We start from the raw sequence: 22,586 nt of genomic DNA on the forward strand, positions 1-22,586 counted from the left end.
GTTTAAGAAATTTAAAAAAAAAAGAGTACCAAGCAGAGGTAATATCTACAGAGTTGTCTTTTGCATTATCCCTAAGAATTTATGCTCTAAAAATCACATCATTTGTCTTCATCTAAGCTTTTTATTTTTTCAATCTCCGACTGTTTTGTGTGTTAAGTGCTTTCTAAATGATTTGTAAAGTTGATATTTAAGCAACTCTTACACTGCCTAATCACATAGTTCACTCTTTTGAAATGTCACTTTTTTTTTCCACTTCCAGTATCTTTATTTAGACGTCAAATTGTGCTAGCATTGCCAATGTTAATTCAGCAACAAGCAGTGATTATGTCACATATACATACCTATTTTATTCATCTGCAGCGTGATTCTATGAAAAGCTACTTCTCATTTATTTAACTTGCCTTTCCCCTCCCGCTTTTTTTTTTTTTTTTCTTTTTGGTTGTTCTTTTAAATTCGAACATGAGTTTGATTTGCTTGAAATTTCAAAAAGTAAGAATGTTTGCTAGATATATGAGTCACTGTGACATTAACAAACACAATTTTGGGCTGTGGATGAGTAATTGTTTAGTGATGCCCCTGCTTCCCTGATTTTGTTCTTCTAAAGGAAGTGATAGTCACTAGGAGACTCCTATAGATTCTTATAACTACAGGGAACTTTCAAAGCATATGTGTACCTTTTCTGATATCTTAGTATCTTAATGCCACAAATTATCTGCCTAGTAATGATAACAATAATAACAAAGTAACCATAGCTAATTTTTTGAGTACTATTCTTGTCCTCAGTTTACAGATGAGTAAGTGAAATTCTGAGAGGTGCAGAAACCTCAGCTAATATGAAGTTGACTCAAGGCTCTAGCAACAAAATTGGACTTTCTGACTAAAGGAATCTGAACTTTGAACCACTATGCTTTACATTCCCAGGACTTAATTGCATTTCTTGTCAGGCTTTGCTCTGGCCAGCCCAATATTTTTCTTTCGTTCATTCAAGAAACTTTGCCTAGGCATCTAAAGCAAAGCAATAGAAATAGAAAAATAAGTAAAGCTACCTATTTTATGTTGTTCAAAGGTTAGCAGAGATGGTAGTGAAAGATACACATGCAAATAAATGGCTAGACAAGAAAGCTATAACTAGAGTTGGGTAGTTTCAGCGATTATTTCCAGAGTCTGTCTAGGTTTCATGTGAAATTGGAAGTCGCTCAGTCATGTCTGACTCTTTGTGACTCCAGGGACTATATGTGTGCTGTATGTTTAGTTGCTCAGTCGAGTCCGACTCCTTGCGACCCCACAGTAGCCCACCAGGGCTGCTCTGTCTGTGGGATTTTCCCAGGCCAGAACACTGGAGTGGGTAGCCTTTCCCTGCTCCAGGGGATCTTCCCAACCTGGGGATCGAACCCAGGTCTCCTGCATTGCAGGCAGATTCTTTACCAACTGAGCTATCAGGGAAGCCAGGTTTTAGTCCATAATTTGAATCAATATGTGCTGACAAGGGGAAAAGGAGAACAATGATTGCGTGCTTACTCTGTGTTAAGTATTGTGCTAGGACGTTGTATTCATTAAGGTAATGCAGGCATAATAGAAGGACGCCTGTTTCTTGCTCAGGGAAAGGGATGCTGTTGGTTGGGCAGTTCTCCTTGAGCAGTGTTCAGGGACCTTGACTCCTGAGAACTTTGGGTTTCTGTTACCCTCAGTTTGTGATTCCCAGGATTTCCCTGGAGGCCTCTGTTTCACCAGCAAAAAAATGGGAATAGAGCAGGGAAGATTATATATGAGACACTTTTATGGACCAGGCTTGAGAGGAACCTTGCATTTCATTGGCTAGGACTTAGTTACGTGAAAATGCCTAATTGCAAGGGCAACTGGGAAATGTAGTTCAGCCATGAGTCCAGATAAGTTTATAAACAATCAAAAAATCAGAAGTATGGATACCATGAAGCTACCTATTTATTGTCAATAAAATTACCCTCTCTAAAAGAAAATCTAAAAAAATGATACTTGTTAATTTTGTAATAACCAATCTTTCATTAGGACTGTCTTCACAGATCATTCAGAACGAAAACAGAGAAAAGAGAATACCCTTAGAAAGTATTTGAAAATGACAATCAACTCCATAGCCTTCCAGTTAAAAAAGCTAGGGGTGTGTGTGTGTGTGTGTGTGTGTGTGTGTGTGTGTGTCAGAGATAATAATTAATAAGGCCCAGATTCAAGTCCAGATCATTCTATGCAAAGTTTATTTGCTTTTTTATCACACCAAGAAGATTCTTTGAGAAGACTTAAAGAAAATAATTTATGGCAGAAACAATATCAAGGTGCCTTGGTATTTGTGTATTTAACCATTTTTTCTTACATCCTGCATTAGACCCTCAAATGATATACATACAAAAGCACACATTGATTAAAGGTAGAGTACTGTTAATTCAGTGCAAAGATTTAGTGTGCAACTATCCCCAAGGACTCAACCTAGAATGAGAACCTTAAATTTTCTGTAAATATATAATCCAAGGGAACTTCAGATTGTTCTCATCCTATCTCCCTGCATGTCGATAGCCATGTTTCCTAAATCTCCTTACTTAAAACATGGAAGAAGTAAAGAAAATATAATGTTACTTATTCAGGGAAAGAGACTATCAGCTTGAACATTCAGAAGTATCTTGAACCTCCATAAACTTTTTCTTTAGATATTCAAAGACTTACAGACTACAGAAGGGAAGATTGGAACTGATACTCATGATAAATTCTGAATAACACATTGCAAATAAAGCATATATAGAATAGAGCATTTATTAGAAATCAGTAATATAGCCATAAAACTCATGGTAAATTTCTGGTTTGATTTGTTGTTTGATAACAGAGTATAGTATATTACTTTACTTGGCTCTATCCCTTATATATTTGTCAGGTAAGTGAACACCCTCTGAGCCGAGATATAATGTGAGAGGTATGGCTCACCCTGTTTCCTTGGTGGGCCAGGTCCTTCTCTTCTGCTGCTGCTGCTGCTGAGTCACTTCAGTCGTGTCCGACTCTGTGCGACCCCATAGACGGCAGCCCACCAGGCTCCCCCATCCCTGGGATTCTTCAGGCAAGAACACTGGGGTGGGTTGCCATTTCCTTCTCCAATGCATGAAAGTGAAAAGTGAAAGTGAAGTCGATTCTTTGGTACAGCCACTATTCTGAGACAGATTTGTCTCCCACCTTTATTACTGAGTTTCTTAAGATTCACAGTGGTGAGTGGTGAGTACAGGAATGAATAGCTCTTATTGTCAAGACATATTTCTACAGACAGTAGTCTTATTTCTATCCTGCATGCATGTATGCTTAGTCACATCAGTCATGTCCAAATCTTTGTGACCCCATGGATTGTAGCCTGCCAGGCTCCTCTGTCTGTGGGATTTCTCAGGCAAGAATTTTGGAATGGGTTGCTAATTCCTCTTGCAAGGAATCTTCCTGATTCAGGGATAGAACCTGTGTCTCCTACATTGCAGCTGGATTCTTTACCACTGAGCTACCTGAGAAGCCTGTATTAAAATATATATATATATATATATATATATATATATATATATATATATGGAATGTGCTTTTTATGATCCAATGAAATACCATGATTTTCCTCCAAACTCCATCCCCGTTCTCTTCACATAGTTCCCTTCAATTTTATGTATTTTTCTGAAATGATCTTGTCAAGTGAATATAGCCTTTGTTTATTATTTGTGTGTCTGTTTGTTTTAAAGATGGGCTCACTCTACTTCAGGTATCAAGTGAAACAGAAGAGATCACTATTTTTTATTTACTTTCCTGAGGGCAAGATTCAGTAGGTTACTACTTCTATTTCATAACGTAAGCCACTCACTATGGAAATTAGTGGATATCTCTCCAGATTTTCCTGTTAGTTTTCTGTATTATTGTAAACTTTTTTCCTCTGCAAATTTATAGATTAATACTTTGATGGGAAAGGATGTTGCAAGTTCTCTTTCTTAGACATGATTTAAAGCTGCATTGTTCATTGTTGCTAAATGAATAAATGAATAAATGCATGGACGAATGAGTAAATAAAGTAACTAGAACCACCAGGGGGAAAAGAAAAAAGAAGAAGGGGGAAAAAAAACACGCTAAAGAACCTCACCTTACTCGGTGATGACTCGGAGGAGAGGGCCGATTCTGTGTGCAATCACTGAGCAAATTACCGCAATTCTCCAATAGGCTTAGAAAGACAGGCTCACTCCTGAGTAGAATAATAATATAAATGCCAACATCTTCCAGAACAAAAGACACTACTACAGTTTCTATTGTAAACACATTGTTTATCTCAAAATACTCCTGTTGATAGCTTGGCATTGGAAATAATCATTGCATAACAAAGCTCCCACACTGCAAGAGAATGAAAATGAAAAATGAATGTTTCACAGATGATAAACATAAATGCAGGCAGCACTTAATTTTTTAATTAAAAAGCCCTTTTCGCTTTTGAATTCAAACCTCCAGCAGATTGCTTCGAGATACTCTCCTTGCTGGAAAGCACAACCAAAAATTCACCAAGTAGCATTGCCAGTTCAGTAGCAGTTATAAAAAGAACAAATGCAGTGAGAGAATCTAGCTAGCTACACAAGGACTGGGACATTTTAAAAACTAATAGAAGACAAAGGCAGTTTGTAGCAGATAAATGTAGCCTAATGATGGCTTTGATGAGCCTTTGTCTCTGAGCTCTTTGTGCACAGTAAAATATGAGGAATTAAGAAAAAGAAAGCAAAATAGCCGAAGACTTATCTGTATGTGTACTAATGAGTGATGAGAACAGAAGGACAAAGGATGAATTTCAGCGGTTTTGATGGGCCTTTATCAGATATGTCTGTGTGGATTAAAAAATATGAGACATGACTGAGAGTAGGAGTGGAGGAAAAAAAGGAAGAGATAAGTTTGATATGTGAAGAGTAATACATTAAACTTTTTGTAAAGGGAATGTGAGTCAGCAGGGAGATGCTTCTCCCATAGTTTTCACAAAAATAATCAGCAATTGATTATCTGGCATGGATGTCCCAGTGGAACCTGTGCAGTGCTGAACATATCTTAAAGCCCAGACCAAACTCTTCTGTGGAGAGGAATCCCAGGTATGGCTCCTCAGGGAAATATTCAAGTAATTTACTCAACAAGAGTGAAGGGAGTGCAGGCTGTCTGCGCACACAGCCATTTCACTTGGTTTGACTAGACTGAATGGAGCCATCGGGCAAATTGGTCTTCAATTCAGTTAATTTTTCTTTCCAATATGACCAATTTTTAAACCAAAGTAACAATCATTTCAGTCAAACTACCTGTATGTGTGGACGTATCCACATAAAAGTATATATTTTCTCTATAAAAGCACTATCTTGAGTTGTTATGCTGGCTGTTCCACTTGTTTGCTGTGTGTTTTTAAACCACTTCAACATTTGGGGCCCCACTGTCTTTAATTCTCAACTAAATATGACAATACCTGTGGCATAAGTGTTTATCAAAATGGAAAGAAAAATGTATGTAGATGCATAATACTATACTATTACCTCTAGTAGAATTGGGAAATAGTATTGAATTGTTCTGCACAGTAATGGGATAAAAATGTGAAATTGTTAGGTGAAAGAAGAAGAACTTTGGGGAAGAAAAGAAAAAAAAACGTGGCAGTACCAGGAAAGGACTCAGGAAATAATGCATCTATTTGAGATGCAAGGTGTTCGCTTGAGTGAGGGAAGTGATATGGTATAGAGTTTTCGAGACTGACTGCAATAGTTTATTAAGGATGCTGTAACAAAATGTCACAAACTGGGTGAACAGCCCAAATCTATAGATTTACAGTTCTAGAGAATAGAAGTCCTATCACAAGCTGTCTTTAGAAAACTTTTTCTGAAAGTGCTGGAGAAGAATTTATTCTAGAACAGACTTCTAGTTTCTGATGCTTTCTTGGCTTGTGAAAGCACAATTCCAGTCTTGGCAAGGAGTCCTCCATATGTGTATGCCTGTGTTCAGATTTCTTCAACTTTATTTTCCCCTTTATCTAAGGACACTAGTTATTTTGTCTAGCTAGTGTCCTTTCAGTTCCAGCATGACCTAACTTTAACTAAATATATCTACAATGGTTCTATTTCCAAAGATGATCACATTCTGACATTAACTTATAAATTTTGGTGGACATAATTCAACTCATCATACTCACTAGTGCTTTATTGGTGGTGATTTTTTTTTTTCTGGAAGAAATAAAAAATTCTCTGTTTTCCATGTTTATGGAGAAAAACAGGTACTGCCCTGATGTGGAAGAAGAGGCCTTGAGGAAGTGCTAATATGTGGGTTATGAGTATGAAATGGATTCACCGAGTCAGTTATAGCAGTAAACAGACATTGAGAAGTGACTTTATACCAGGCATTGACAACTGCAAGAAGACAGGAACTGACCTTTGAGGATTTCAGGCTATAGTGATGGAGATTCATTTAGAGATAATGACAATGATGGTGACAAGCTACAGGCCAAAATACAGTGAGTGCCAAGCAAAGTCACTCACATATTCATTAGAAATTTATGAAATGATAGTTTATCACCATAGGTATTTCATGTTAAGGCTATCTTCCTTAAACCCTCATCTTTCTGTTAAAAATTTAGAAAACTGGCAAAAATATGCTATGCCTCCATGACCACTAAGTGGTGTAACTGGATATGTTTTTAGGTCTAAGTGACTTTCTCTTCTATCCCATTGTCTAGTCTCCCACCCACAAAGAATGAGAACACTGGAATGTTGGTAATATATGAGTGAAATTCATTTCAGTTTCTTAAAATGACCTTTAATTCTGGTGATAGAATACAATTTCAATATGATACTTCACAGTGAATATCATAACTAATGATTTTGATGTGTTTGTGGAAAGAAATTACATATATTTATGTATATTTATTACACACATTTATAGACATGTGAATGTAATAGTTGGACCTTAGGCTGAGCACCGAAGAATTGATGCTTTTGAACTGTGGTGTTGCGGAAGACTCTTGAGTCCCTTGGACTGCAAGAAGATCCAACCAGTCCATCCTAAAGGAGATCAGTCCTGGGTGTTCATTGGAGGGACTGATGTTGAAGGTGAAACTCCAATATTTTGATCACCTGATGGAAGAACTGACTCATTAGAAAAGACCCTGATGCTGGGAGAGATTGAGGGCAGGAGGAAAAGGGGATGACAGAGGACGAGATGCTTGGATGGCATCACTGACTCAATGGACATGAGTTTGAGCAAGCTTCCAGAGATGATGAAGGATAGGGAAGCCTGGTGTGCTGTAATCTTCAGAGTCGGAAACAACTGCGTGACTGAACAACAACATATACTTGTGTATATATTTAGAGTAGCTTTGGATTCATAGCAAAATTGAGATAAGTGTGTAGCAATTTCCCATACTTGTCTGATTCCTACATATGCATAGTGAAGTGAAAAGTGAAGTCGCTCAGTCATGTCTGACTCTCTGCGACCCCGTGGACTGTAGCCTACCAGGCTCCTCCCTCCATGGGATTCTCTAAGCAAGAATACTGGAGTGAGTTGCCATTTCCTTCTCCAGGGGATCTTCCTGACCCAGGGATCAAACCCGGGACTCCTGCATTGTGGGCAGACGCTTTAACCTCTGAGCCACCAGGGAAGCCCCTACATATCTATCATTATCACCGTCCTGCTCTAGAATGTACGTCTTTTACAGCTCTTGAACCTACACTGAAGCATCATTAATACCCAAAGTCTATACTTGACATTACAGTTCACTCTTGGTATTTTAAGTTCTATGGGTTTAGATAAATGTGTAATGATATGTATCCCTCACTATGGTATATACTATAAAGAGTATAATGGTTTAAACTGTTTAAAAACCCTCTGTTCTTGGCCTATTCTTTCCTATTTCTCATGCTACCAGCTCCTGGCAACCACTGATCTTTGTACTGTTTCCATAGTTTTATCTTTCCAGAATGTCATATGCTTAGAATGATATAGTATGCAGCTTTTTTCCTGTTTTTTTCATTAGCTACTTTCATTTACTAATATGCCTTTAAATTCCTTCATGTCTTCATGGCTTAATACTTCATGTTTTGAGCGCTAAGTAATATTCTGTTGTCTGAATGCACCACAGTTTATTTATCCATTCATATCCAGGGGGAAATCTTGGTTGATTCCACATTTTTGGCAAGTATGAATATAACTGCTATAAACATTCCTGCATAGGTTTTTATGGACACGTGAGTTTTCACCTCCTTTGGCTAAGTACCAAGGAGTGTGATTGTTTCTTGATCTTATGGTAAGACTCTGTTTAGTTTTATAAGAAACTGTCAAACTGTCTTCCAAAGTGGCTTACAGTTTTGCATTACCACCAGCAATGAATGAGATTTCCTGTTGCTCTGCATTGTCACCAGTATTCGATGGTGTGGGTATCATGAAGTTTGACCATTCTAATAGGTATGAAGTGGTATCTTATAGTTGCTGTTTAATTTGCACTTCCCTGGTGACATATAATGTGGAGTATCTTTTCATATGCTTATTAGCTATATGTATATCTTCTTTGTGAGTAGTCTGTTAAAGTATTTTGACTAATTTTTTAATCAGATTGTTTCATTATTGTTGAGTTTTATGAGTTATTTGTATACTTTGAAAGCAATCTTTTATCAAATGAGTCTTTTGCACATATTTTGTCCCTGACAGTGGCTTATCTATTCATTCTCTTGGCATTGTCTTTCATGGGACAGACATTTTTCTTTAATAAATTCTAGCTTGTTATTTCTTTCATGAATCTTATCTTCAATGTTGTATTTAAAATGACCTCACTATATTCAAGGTTGTATAGGTTTTAATCCTCTATTATTGTCTAAGTGCTTTGTAGGCTTGCATTTTTCTTTTAAGTCTATGATCAATTCCGAGTAAATTTTCATGATGAGCATAATGTCTATGTCCAGGTTCATTTTTTTTTTTTTAACATGTAAATGTCCGGTTGCTCCAGCACCATCTGTTAAAAAAAACTATCCTTACTGCATTGTATTACCTTCTTTCTCTTGTCAAATATCAGTTGATCATATTTATTGGGGTCGGGGGTTGAATCCAGAGCCTATCTCTGGACTCTTATCTGTTCCTTTATTTGTCTATTTGTTGTTGTTCAGACTCTAAACAAGAGTCTGATTTGTCATATTTAGTGGTGTCATCTTTTGATGTTAGAAAGAACCTTTTCTGGTTGTCATGTCCCATAACCCCACATTGGAGGGAAGGTGCTCAGATTAGAACCAGGAAGGACATATTTGCATAACATGAAAGGGTAGGGGGGCGAACTCTCAGGCATTTTCCACCAGAGGTAAGCATTAGAGATTATCATTCTTTTTAGTGTGTGACTTCTGCAAAGATTTAATAGCCAATAACACAAGCCTCCCAGTTCTCCCATTACTTAGCAGAATAATGACCCTAGTTTTTGTAATAACAAAAAAGCAGGAGCCAAACCTGAAGTTAATCAGCTAAAGAGGTCAAAGGACCATGAATTTTCAGGTAATGATTTGCAAATGTGCAACAACATATGAGAACACCTCTTCATATCAACCTAATCATATCCGCAACATCTGTAGTCTTGGGGGTTATCATTTGGGGTTAAAGAGAAGACTAAGGGATCTCTAATATCATGAACAGACTGACTTTTTGGCAACAACTCCACAGAAAGATTCTCCCCTTTTTCAATAGATTGGACCAAGAAAGAGAGAGTGGAGATAACGGCAAGAAAAAGGTATGCAAACCTGGTTTGGGCATCTTGGGAAAACTATCTGTTGGGTGCTGTCTGCCTCGATTCCTGGAAATCTTTCTTTTAGGTTGCCAGATTGTGTGTGGGTCCAGTCAGGGCTTATTGTTCTCTTAGATGTGATACATGAATCAAAGACTCTATTCCTTGAAGTATTATAGCACAAGGGTTACTTAACTGTGCCTGATAGGGGCCTTTCCAATGAGGTTAAGGAGTGATGTTTAAGGTCTTCATCTCACAGAAAGGCACAGTGAAAAGACTGCTCCACTGAAACATGCTTATTTTCTTTTTTTTTTATTTATTTTTCTTTTTTCTTTTTTTTTTCCATTTATTTTTATGAGTTGGAGGCTAATTACTTTACATCATTGCAGTGGTTTTTGTCATACATTGAAATGAATTAGCCATGGATTTACATGTATTCCCCATCCCGGTCCCCCCTCCCACCTCCCTCTCCACCCAATCCCTCTGAGTCTTCCCAGTGCACCAGGCCCAAGCACTTGTCTCATGCATCCAGCCTGGAATGGTGATCTGTTTCATCCTAGATAATATACATGTTTTGATGCTGTTCTCTTGAAACATCCCACCCTCGCCTTCTCCCAGAGTCCACGAGTCTGTTCTATACATCTGAGTCTCTTTTTCTGTTTTGCATATAGGGTTATCATTACCATCTTTCTAAATTCCATATATATGTGTTAGTATACTGTAATGGTCTTTATCTTTCTGGCTTACTTTGCTCTGTATAATGGGCTCCAGTTTTATCCATCTCATTAGAACTGATTCAAATGAATTCTTTTTAATGGCTGAGTAATATTCCATGGTGTATATGTACCACAGCTTCCTCATCCATTCGTCTGCTGATGGGCATCTAGGTTGCTTCCATGTCCTGAAACATGCTTATTTTCAACAGAAACAATTATGTCTGTGTGATATTGAAATGTATCTTCTTTTATCATATGTGAATCAAAGGAGGCAAGAACTGAATATATCAGGCATCCTGGGATTATCTCAAAACTGGGGGAGTTATGAGTTCCAAAAGGGGTATACCTGAGATTTCGAAGGACTAATGGCAGTCCTTTGGAGAGAGTATTTGAAAGTTTTCTACAGTTTTGCCAATAGAGGTTTAATAACACCATTAGTGCTTTCAATTATCCTTGAGGATTGAAGACGGTAAGCACAGTGAAATTGCTGAAAACCAGCCAAACAGCACAGACTTGTGGAATCACTTGACTGGTGAAGTGAATCTCCCAGTCACGATGAAGTTTAAGGGAGATTTCCAAGTGGAGACAGCCTCTTCTGATAGTATTTTAGTCACAATAATAGTAGTAGCCTGTCTATGAGAAAAAAAGTCAGTCTACTGAGAAAATATATAAATCCTTTCCTTACCAAGATATATTTATATGAATGAGATGAGGGTAGTTCTATAAAATCCATCAGCCAAACCTCAAATGGTCCATTTCTGAATTGTGCTTCAGGAACGTGGGGCAAACAAACTGGGTACTCTGTGACCTTGGTAACATCTACACACCAGTATTGAAGATCAGTAATGGATATGCAGTAGGCAGTGGTGAAACTTTTAGAGTCTTTGGCAAAACTGGGTTGTTATTTAGCGCAAGCCAGAGTTCCTTTTATCAAAACAATAGTTATGAAATTTCCAATTTCGTTTTCCCTTTTCTGAGGCCAACGGCTGGACATTTCTAGTTCTAAATTAGCATTTGGGGGAACAAACCTTTGGATCATAACAGAGGTTGAATTGTTGGTTCCTTGAGAGTAACATTTGGCAGAAATATTAGCAGGTTTCCTTTAGCCTGTAGGGAATCAAGTTTGGCATTTCCAGGGAACTTGATAATGGCCACAGCAGCTGGCAAGAGTATCAATTCAGTTTAGTCGCTCAGTCGTGTCCAACTCTGTGACCCCGTGAATTGCAGCATGCCAGGCCTCCTTGTCCATCACCACCTCCTGGAGTCTACTCAGTCCCATGTCCATCGAGTTGGTGATGCCATCCAGCTGTCTCATCCTCTGTCATCCCCTTCTCCTCCTGCCCCCAATCCCTCCCAGCATCAGGGTCTTTGCCAGTGAGTCAACTCTTCGCATGAGGTGGCCAAAGTACTGGAGTTTCAGCTTCAACATCACTCCTTCCAATGAACACCCAAGACTGATCTCCTTTAGGATAGACTGGTTGGATCTCCTTGCAGTCCAAGGGACTCTCAAGAGTCTTCTCCAACACGACAGTTCAAAAGCATCAATTCTTCGGTGCTCAGCTTTCTTCACAGTCCAACTATCACATCCATACGTGACTACTGAAAAAACTATAGCCTTGACTAGACGGACCTTTGTTGGCAAAGTAATGTCTCTGCTTTTAAATATACTACCTAGGTTGGTCATATTTTTCCTCCCAAGGAGTAAGTGTCTTTTATTTCATGGCTGCAATCATCATCTGCAGTGATTTTGGAGCCACAAAAAATAAAGTCTGACACTGTTTCCACTGTTTCCCCATCTATTTCCCATGAAGTGATGGGACCAGATGCCATGATCTTAGGTTTCCGACTGTTGAACTTTAAGCCAACTTTTTCACTCTCCTCCTTCACTTTCATCAAGAGGCTTTTTAGTTCCTCTTCACTGTGCCATAAGAGTGGTATCGTCTGCATATCTGAGGTTATTGATATTTCTCCCTGCAGGCTTGATTCCAGCTTGTGCTTCTTCCAGCCCAACATTTCTCATGATGTACTCTGCATATAAGTTAAATAAGCAGGGTGACAATATACAGCCTTGACATACTCCTTTTCCTATTTGGAACCAGTCTGTTGTTCCATGTCCATTTCTAACTGTTGCTTCCTGACCTGCATATAGGTTTCTCAAGAGGCAGGTCAGATGGTCTGGTATTCCCATCTCTTTAAGAATTTTCCATAGTTTATTGTGATCCACACAGTCAAAGGCTTTGACATAGTCAATAAAGCAGAAATAGATGTTTTTTCTGTAACTTTTGCTTTTTCGATGAGTATAGAATATAGAATCTAATAATTCCTGGACATATTTTCCACAGGAAGTGAGGAAGCCTCACTGTTTCTATAATATTCCAAAGTCTTGAGCTACTCCAAGGATTTCTATTGTCAGTAAAATATTTGCATTTTTGTCCTTTGCTAATGTAGGCCTTGTTAAGAGTGTCCTATTGTGTTGAGGTAACTGAGAACGTGGGTTTTGCCTCATTGACTTCAAAAGGATTTGCAGTAGCATACCCAGCATAGTACTGACCTTTTTTTTTCTTCTAAATATCTTTTAAATGAGAACGATCAGTAAATAATAAAATCAGCATTATTTAGAGGAATTTCCTATACGTCATCAAGGGGTCTGGAGGTGATCTGTAGACGACTAGCTGAAAGGTGTTGATATGATGGGATTCAGGAGAGCTTCAACTGCATAAGGTACAAAGATGTTTAGAAGGAATCCCATGACTTTCTTCCAGGATCATGGCTAAAAGGGCAGTAGAAAGAAAGGCTCTGAGGGAAGGAGGTTATCTTTGTGTCACAGGGTCTAGCTGTTGGCTATAATACTCTATGGGTCAATGGTGTCCCCATGCTTTCAGGCAACTACACCAAGGACATTTTTTTCTTTTTCAAATATAAAGAAAGAAAAAAGGAAAGTTGAGATATTAAGATATTGAGGGCAGAATAATTTATCTAGTGTTCCATTAGGGTTTGAACAGCTGTCATCCTGATCTTCCCAAATGGTAGGGTCAGGTCTATTGGTTTTACTAAAGCAAACAGGTATTAGGTCATAAGAGGGATATTTGAGATCTAATTTTGGCAGTAGCCAGCTGGCCTAAGAAAAATTCTCTTGTTGTTCAGTCTCCCAATCATGTCCGACTCTTTGTGACCTCATGGACTGCAGCACTCCAGGCCTCCCTTCCCTTACTATCTCCCAAAGTTTGCTCAAGTTCATGTCCATCGCATTGGTGGTGGCATCCAGCCACATCATCCTCCGAAGCCTTCTTCTCCTTCTGCCCTCAGTCTTTCCCAGCATCAGGGACTTTTCCAGTGAGTTTGTTTGCATCAGGTGACCAGGATACTGGAGCTGCAGCTTGAGCATCAGTCCTTCCAGTCAGTGTCCAGAATTGATTTCCCTTAAGATTGACTGGTTTGATCTCCTTGCCATCCAAGGGCCTCTCAAGAGTCTTGTACAGCACCACAGTTTGAAGGCCTCAGCTCTTTGGCACGCTGCCTTGTTTACGGTCCAGCTCTCACAGCTGTGAATGACAGATGGGAAGACAGACCATAGCATAGACAGACCATAGTCCATTGACTATATGGACCTTTGTCAGCAGAGTAATCTCTGCTTTTCAGCACACTGTCTAGGTTGTCATAGCTTTCCCACTGAGAAGCAATCATCTTCTGATTTCATGGCTGGAGTCACCATGCACAGAGACTTTAGAACCTAAGAAGAGGAAATTTGTCACTTCTTCTGCCATTTCCTCTTCTATTTGCCTTGCAGTAATGGGGCCAGATGCCATGATCTTAGTTTTTTTTTAATATTCAGTTTTAAGCCGGCTCTTTCACTCTCCTTCACCCTCATCAAGAGGCTCTTTAGTTCCTCTTTCTGCCACTGGAGTGATATTATCCACATATCTGAGGTTGTTGGTATTTCTCCTGCCTGTCTTGATTCCAGCTTATAATTTATCCAGCCTGGAATTTCTCATGATGCAGCGTGTAGGTTAAATAAACAGGGTGACAGCAGACAGCTCTGTCGTACTTCTTTCTCAATCCTGAACCAGTCAGTATTTCCATACAGGTTTCTAACTATTGCTTCTTGCCCCACATTCAGGTTTAAGAAAATTTTGAATTGATGCTGAATTTTGGATTTGATGAAGTTCAGAATGCCACAAAGCCTATTTGGATCTACATGTAGCCCTTGTTCTGAAATCAGGTGTCCAAAATATCACACCTAAGTAAAAAAACTGCAATTTATGTTAAGATTTTTGTGTCCCTTCAATGCTAAACATTTTCTTTTCTTGTCACTTAGAATATTTTTAATTAAAATTTCATGGTTTAACTGGTGTATTCTGTCTCCCCAAGAAAAGACCTAAAAAGGAAAACAAAGAAGCAAGGTATAAGGCGGTATCCTCACAGGCAAAATAGGATTATTGCAGAGATTAGTGGAGGGAAGTGGAGGCCCCCTGAACTTTATAATCCTGTTATGGCCTTGATATCTTGAAACTGATCCAATGGGGACAAATGTTTAGCATCCTTAAAATTAGCCCAGATATTGCCACAGAAGAAACAAATAAATATCCCTAAGTTATTTGATTCACTGTGTTGAGTGTTTCAGTTGCTCCATCAAATTTTAGAACTTTCTTTCCCTTTGGGGAGAAACATTCCAGTGTGATATTTCTGTAAGAAATCTCAGCCCAATAAATGAATAGGGGTGGAGGAACCAAGGAGAAAAGGATGAGTATCTCTTGGACTAAATAAAGAGAATAGGTTTAGAGATAGGAGTTTCTTGAGGTTATTATTAGAGACTCCCACTATTTGAACTGTTTTACTACCTCCAGGCACTGGCTATTTAGTAACAGTGAGGTTGAGTGCTGAGAATGTAGCTCTAGTGTCTGTAAGGACAGAGTCATTCCCATTCTGGGGAGTAATTAATATTTCTCCAACTGGTTGAGAAGAACAACTGGGAAAAATGATTCTAGCTCCTCAGAATCCCGTAATTGGGAGTTAGGAGGATTTTGGGAAGGCTAATTAGCTGAAGTTGCCCACAGAACTAAAGCTTATAACAATTTTCTTCCAATGTCATGGCTTTTGCAAAAATGACAATACCAGGAGGGGTTTTGTATTGTTTAGGGGCCTCAGTTTGTTGAAGTTTAAAATTAAGAATTTCGGTGATCTTCCTTTTATTAAGAAAACTAGAGATACCAAGGGGACATTTCATGTAAAGATGGGCACAATAAAGGACAGAAACTGTATGGACCTAACAGAAACAGAAGAAATTAAGAAGAGGTGGCAAGAATATACAGAAGAACTATACCAAAAAGATCTTCATGACCCAGATAACTACAATTGTGTCATCCCTCACCTAGAGTCAGACATCCTGGAATGTAAAGTCAAGTGGGCCTTAGGAAGCATCACTATGAACAAAGCTAGTTGAAGTTATGGAATTCCAGGTGAGCTATTTCAAATCCTAAAAGATGATGCTGTGAAAGTGCTGCACTCAATATGCCAGCAAATTTGGAAAACTCAGCAGTGGCCACAGGGCTGGAAAAGGTCAGTTTTCATTCCAATCCCAAAGAAAGGTAACACCAAAGAATGCTCAATCTACCACACAGTTGCACTCATCTCACACACTAGTAAAGTAATGCTCAAAATTCTCCAAGCCAGGCTTCAATGGTATGTGAACCGTGAACTTCCAGATGTTCAAGCTGGATTTAGAATAGGCAGAGGAACCAGAGATCAAATTACCATAATCCCTTGAATCATTGAAAATGCAAGAGAGTTCCAGAAAAACATATATTTCTGCTTTATTGACTATGCCAAAGCCTTTGATTATGTGGATCACAACAAACTTTGGAAAATTCTTAAAGAGATGGAAATACCATACCACCTGACCTGCCTCCTGAGAAATCTGTATAAAGGTCAGGAAGCAAGAGTTAGAACTGGACATGGAACAATAGACTGGTTCCAAATGGGAAAAGGAGTACACCAGGGCTCTATTTTGTCACCATGTTTATTTAACTGATGTGCAGAGGACATCATGCTAAATGCTGGGGTAGATGATGCACAAGCTGGAATCGAGACTGCCTGGATAAATATCAATAGCCTCAGATACACAGATGACACCACCCTTATGGCAGAAAGCAAAGAAGAACTGAGGAGCCTCTTGATGAAAGTGAAAGGAGAATGAAAAAGTTGGCTTAAAACTCAACATTCAGAATACTAAGATCATGACATCTGGTTCCATTACTTTATGGCAAATAAATGGGGAAACAACAGAAACAGTGATAGACTTTATTTTCTGGGCTCCAAAATCACTGCAAATGATGACTGCAGCCATGAAATTAAAAGATGCTTGCTCCTTAGAAGAAAAGCTGTGACCAACATAGATAGCATATTAAAAAGCAGAGACATTACTTTCCCAACAAAGGTCCATCTAGTCAAAAGTATGGTTTTTCTAGTAGTCACGTATGGATGTGAGAGTTGGACTATAAAGAAAGCTGAGTCCCGTAGAATTGATGCTTTTGGACTGTGGTGTTGGAGAAGACTCTTGAGAGTCCCTTGGACTGCAAGGAAATCCAACTGGTCCATCCTAAAGGAAATCAGTCCTGAATATTCATTGGAAGGACTAATGCTGAAGATGAAACTCCAATACTTTGGCCACCTGATGTAAAGAACTGACTTATTTGAAAAGATCCTGATGCAGGGAAAGATTGAAGGCAGGAAGAAGGGGACGACAGAGGATGAGATGGTTGGATGGTATCACTGACTTGCTGGACATGAGTTTGAGCAAGTTTCAGGAGTTGGTGATGGACAGAGAAGCCTGGTATGCTGCAGTCCATGGACACGACTGAGTGACTGAACTGTACTGAACTCCTTGTTTCAAATCATCTAGGGTATGGGCAAGCTGATTTGCTAAATTTCTAGAGCTAGAGTGGACATGGTTCCCCATTCCTTCCTGGTCCTTTTAACTAGAAGAGAAAGATGTGGTTCAGCCCCATAATAAACATAGAATTAAAGCCTACCCAAGTAAATTTAACATCCATAAGATCAGGATTTTCTTAAAAATAATTTGGAACTGCCTATAATAATCCTACATGGGCTCACAGGCCATTTGGGTACAAGACTGAATCTCATTTCAGTTAAGTATATATATGAAACAGCTCAAGGGGTTGTTTTCCTATTTGAAGTCCATGATATTTTTCAGGATCATCCCAATTATCTGTTTTCATCCATTGTTGAACTTGGCCTTCACCAATAAGCAAGTGAAATGGCTGTTATGTATCTGAGAAAGCTGGTTGGTAAATCTGGAAGACTAAATTCCTCAGCATATTTATGACAGTTTTTAGTAGCTCTAGGAAAATCTTCGACCGTGATTCATAGTTTGGCTTTAGTTCAGAGTACACAGAAATTCAGGGCTTAGCACCAGGATCCTCAAAGGGTCTGATTTTACAAGGGCAGTCTTTCCAGGAATGAAAAAGGAAGAAGTAAGGAGAAGTTCAGAGAAAGAGGGAAGTTCAGTGAGGTGTTTGGAAAATAGAATCAGGGGGTACAAGAGGTGCTGTAGAAGAGGATGTTAGAGAAGAGGGTGAAAGGCATGAAGAAGCCTCCAGTGCTTTTTTTTAACCATCTTTCAACCACTTATTTGCCTGGGTCAAGTTATAAATGGTATTTTGGAGAGAGGCAATTATAGAGTCCCTGAATACTTTTGGAAACCTTAAGATACCAATTGAAATAGGCATCCCATTAAGTTTGTTTCATTTTAGAGCATCAGTCCTCTAAATTGGTCCTAAGTAAAGTAAGTTTTGGAAAGTTGAAAGTACCCCATAAGTGTCATTGGAATTCTAAATGATTGAGTTGGTCCAATTAGTTAAAAATGGGCATGAGGAAAGGTCATTGGTTTTAAACATATTAAGAAGCCAGAGTTCCATAAAGAGGAATCTCTTAAGAGAATTTAGCAGAGTGAAATCCCATTACTCAAAATTTGAGGTTCAGAAAATAGAAAAGTTCTCACCAGGAAGGACAATGCCATCAAGGAAAAAAAAAAAAAAAGAAAGAAAAGTTTGAGAGCTCAACTAAAATGAGGAAGCTTAGATCCAAGAGAAGGTTTATTGAACCAAAAGGGAAAAGATGACTCTCAGAAGTGAAGAGCAGAGAAGGCTCAACCAGGTACTATGCATTGTTCCGGAGGTCCTTAGTTTCTTGAGGATTTGTCTCCTTTGGGTCCCTTTTTAGCTGCCATGTAATATTGATCTAAAAAAGTAAAAGCCAGTTACTTTATTTTACCAGCAAAACAAATTTATTTGGAAAAGCAGAAAACTGCAATTCAGGACACGCAAATTGTGAGAACCATCAGTTCAGTTCAGTTCAGTCACTCAGTCGTGTCTGAGTCTTTGCGACCCCATGAATCTCAGGACTCCAGGCATCCCTGTCCATCAGCAGCTCCCAGAGGTTACTCAAACTCATGTCAATCAAGTTGGTAATGCCATCCAACTATCTCATCCTCTGTCGTCCCCTTCTCCTCCTGCCCCCAATCCTTCCCAGCATCAGGGTCTTTTCAAATGAGTCAGGTCTTCTCATGAGGTGGCCAAAGTATTGGAGTTTCAGCTTCAGCGTCAGTCCTTCCAATGAACACACAGGACTGATCTTTAGGATGGACTGGCTGGATCTCCTTGCAGTCCAAGGGACTCTCAAGAGCCTTCTCCAACACCACAGTGCAAAAGCATCAATTTTTCAGTGCTCAGCTTTCTTCACAGTCCAACTCGCACATCCCTACATGACCTATGGAAAAACCATAGCATTGGCTAGATGGACCTTTGTTGGCAAAGTAATGTCTCTGCTTTTTAATATACTATCTAGGTTGGTCATAACTTTCCTTCCAAGGAGTAAGCATCTTTTAATTTCAAGGCTGCAATCATCATCTGCAGTGATTTTGGAGCCCCCCAAAATAAAGTCTGACACTGCTTCACTGTTTCCCCAGCTATTTCCCATGAAGTGATGGGACCAGATTCCATGATCTTAGTTTTCTGAATGTTAAGCTTTAAGCCAACTTTTTCACTCTTCTCTTTCATTTTCATCAAGAGGCTTTTTAGTTCTTCTTCACTGTTTGCCATAAGGGTGGTGTCATCTGCATATCTGAGGTTACTGATATTTCTCCCAGCAATCTTGATTCCAGCTTGTGCAGCCCAGCATTTCTCATGATGTACTCTGCATATAAGTTAATTAAGCAGGGTGACAATATACAGCCTTGACATACACCTTTTCCTATTTGGAACAAGTCTGTTGTTCCATGTCCAGTTCTAACTGTTGCTTCCTGACCTGCATATAGGTTTCTCAAGAAGCAGCTATGCCCATCTCTTTAAGAATTCTCCAGAGTTTATTGTGATCCACACAGTGAAAGGCTTTGGCATAGTCAATAAAGCAGAAATAGATGTTTTTTCTGGAACTCTCTTGCTTTTTTGATGATCCAGCAGATGTTGGCAATTTGATCTCTGGTTCCTCTGCCTTTTCTAAAATCAACTTGAACATCTGGAAGTTCTCTGTTCACATATTGCTGAAGCCTTGCTTGGAGAATTTTGAGCATTACTTTACTAGTGTGTAAGATGAGTGCAACTGTGCGGTAGTTTGAGCATTCTTTGGGATTGCCTTTCGTTGGGATTGGAATGAAAACAGACCTTTTCCAGTCCTGTGTCTACTGCTGAGTTTTCCAAATTTGCTGGCACTCTGAGTGCAACACTTTCACAGCATCATCTTTCAGGATTTGAAATAGCTCAACTGGAATTCCATCACCTCAACTAGCTTTGTTTTTAGTGATGCTTCCTAAGGCCCACTTGGCTTCACACTCCAGGATGTCTGGCTCTAGGTGAGTGATCACACCATCATGATTATCTGGGTCATGAAGATCTTTTTTGTACAGTTTTTCTGTGTATTCTTGCCACCTCTTCTTAAGATCTTCTGCTTCTGTTAGGTCCTTAACATTTCTGTCCTTTACTTAGCTCATCTTTACATGAAATGTTCCCTTGGTGTCTCTAATTTTCTGAAGAGATCTCTAGTCTTTCCCATTCTGTTGTTTTCCTCTGTTTCTTTGCATTGATGACTGAGGAAGGTTTTCTCATCTCCTTGCTATTCTTTGGAACTCTACATTCAAATAGGAATATCTTTCCCTTTCTCCTTTGCTTTTTGCTTCTCTTCTTTTCACAGCTATTTGTAAGGCCTCCTCAGACAACCATTTTGCCTTTTTGCATTTCTTTTCCATGGGGATGGTCTTGATCCCTGTCTCCTGTACAATGTCATGAACCTCCATCCATAGTTCATCAGGCACTCTGTCTAGCAGATCTGGTCCCTTAAATCTATTTCTCACTTCCACTGTATAGTCATAAGGGATTTGATTTAGGTCATAGCTGAATGGTCTAGTGTTTTTCCCTACTTTCTTCAATTTAAGTCTGAATTTGTCAGTAAGGAGTTCATGATCTGAGCCACAGTCAACTCCCAGTCTTGTTTTTGCTAACTATATAGAGCTTCTCCATTTTTGGCTGCCAAGAATATAATCACTGATTTTGGTGTTGACCATCTGGTGATGTCCATGTGTAGAGTCTTCTCTTGTATTGTTGGAAGAGGGTGTTTGCTATGACCAGTGCATTCTCTTGGCAAAACTCTATTAGCCTTTGCCCTGCTTCATTCTGTACTCCAAGGCCAAATTTCCCTGTTACTCCAGGTGTTTCTTGACTTCCTACTTTTGCATTTCAGTCCCCTATAATGAAAAGGACATCTTTTTTGGGTGTTCTAAAAGGTCTTGTAGGTTTTCATAGAACCATTCACCTTCAGCTTCTTCAGCATTCCTGGTCATAGACTAGGTTTACTGTGATATTGAATGGTTTACCTTGGAAACAAACAGAGATCATTTTGTCATTTGGGGGACTGCATCCAAGTACTGCATTTCAGACTCTCTTGTTGACTATGATGGCTACTCCATTTCTTCTAAGGGATTCTTGCCCACAGAGTAGATATAATGGTCATCTGAGTTAAATTCACCCATTCCCGTCCATTTTAGTTTGCTGATTCCTGAAATGTTGATGTTCCCACTTGCCATCTCCTGTTTGACCGCTTCCAATTTGCCTTGATTCATGGACCTAACATTCCAGGTTCCTACGCAATATTGCTCTTCAGAGCATTGTACTTTACTTCCATCACCAGTCACATCCACAACTGAGTGTTGTCTTTGCTTTGGCTCCATCTCTTCCTTCTTTGTGGAATTATTTCTCCACTGATCTCCAGTAGCATATTGGGCACCTACCGACCTGGAGAGTTTATCTTTCAGTGTCCTGTCTTTTTGCCTTTTCATACTGTTCATGGGGTTCTCAAGGCAAGAAAACTGAAGTGGTTTTCCATTCCCTTCTCCAGTGGACCACATTTTGTCAGAACTCTCCACCATGACCCATCTGTCTCTGGTGGCCCTACACAGCATGGCTCATAGTTTCTCTGATAAGGCTGTGGTCCATGTGATGAGATTGGTTACTTTTCTATGATTGTGGTTTTCAGCCTTTCTGCCCTCTGATTGAGAAGGATAAGAGGCTTATGGAAGCTCCCTGATGGGAGAGACTAACTGAGGGGGAAACTCAGTCTTATTAGAAGGTTGGGGCCATGCTCAGTAAATCTGTAATCCAGTTTTCTGTTGAAGGGTGGTTCTATGTTCCCTCCCTGTTATTTGACCTGTGGCCAAACTATGGTGGAGGTAATGAAGGTAATGGTGACCTCCTTCAGAGTGTCCCACGCATGCACTGCTGCACCCAGTGACCCCAACCCCGCAGCAGGCCACCACTGACCCACGCCTCCACCGGAGACTCCTGGACACTCACAGGCAAGTCTGGGTCAGTCTCTTGTGGGGTCACCGCTCCTTTCTTCTGGGTCCTGGTGGGCATATGGTTCTGTTTGTGCCTTCCAAGAGTCTGTTTCTCCAGTCCTGTGTAAGTTCTGCCAGCTCTACGGCAGGGTTAATGGTGACCTCCTCCAGCAGGGCGTATGCCACAGCAGGTCTGCTGTGCCCAGAGCCCCTGCCCCTGCAGCAGTCTACTGCTGACCCGTGCCCCCTCGGGCTTCACTCAGATACAGTTCTGTCTCAATGTCTGTGG

The 22,586-nt window shown here is 39.6% G+C and overlaps 1 long non-coding RNA gene and 1 other non-coding gene across 2 annotated transcripts in view; one reads left to right on the forward strand and one right to left on the reverse strand.

The window, feature by feature from the left end:
• Window positions 1-22,586, forward strand: part of LOC139031729 (uncharacterized) — a 2,010,631-nt gene that overhangs the window by 696,379 nt on the left and 1,291,666 nt on the right. The gene's annotated exons all lie outside the window — the stretch shown is intronic.
• TRNAC-GCA (transfer RNA cysteine (anticodon GCA)) lies at window positions 1,372-1,443 on the reverse strand. The gene has a single exon. It is a non-coding gene; the product is annotated as a tRNA-Cys (tRNA).

Source organism: Odocoileus virginianus, chromosome 28 (genome assembly GCF_023699985.2).
Source record: "Odocoileus virginianus isolate 20LAN1187 ecotype Illinois chromosome 28, Ovbor_1.2, whole genome shotgun sequence".
In the NCBI taxonomy this organism is placed as follows: Eukaryota; Metazoa; Chordata; class Mammalia; order Artiodactyla; family Cervidae; genus Odocoileus; species Odocoileus virginianus.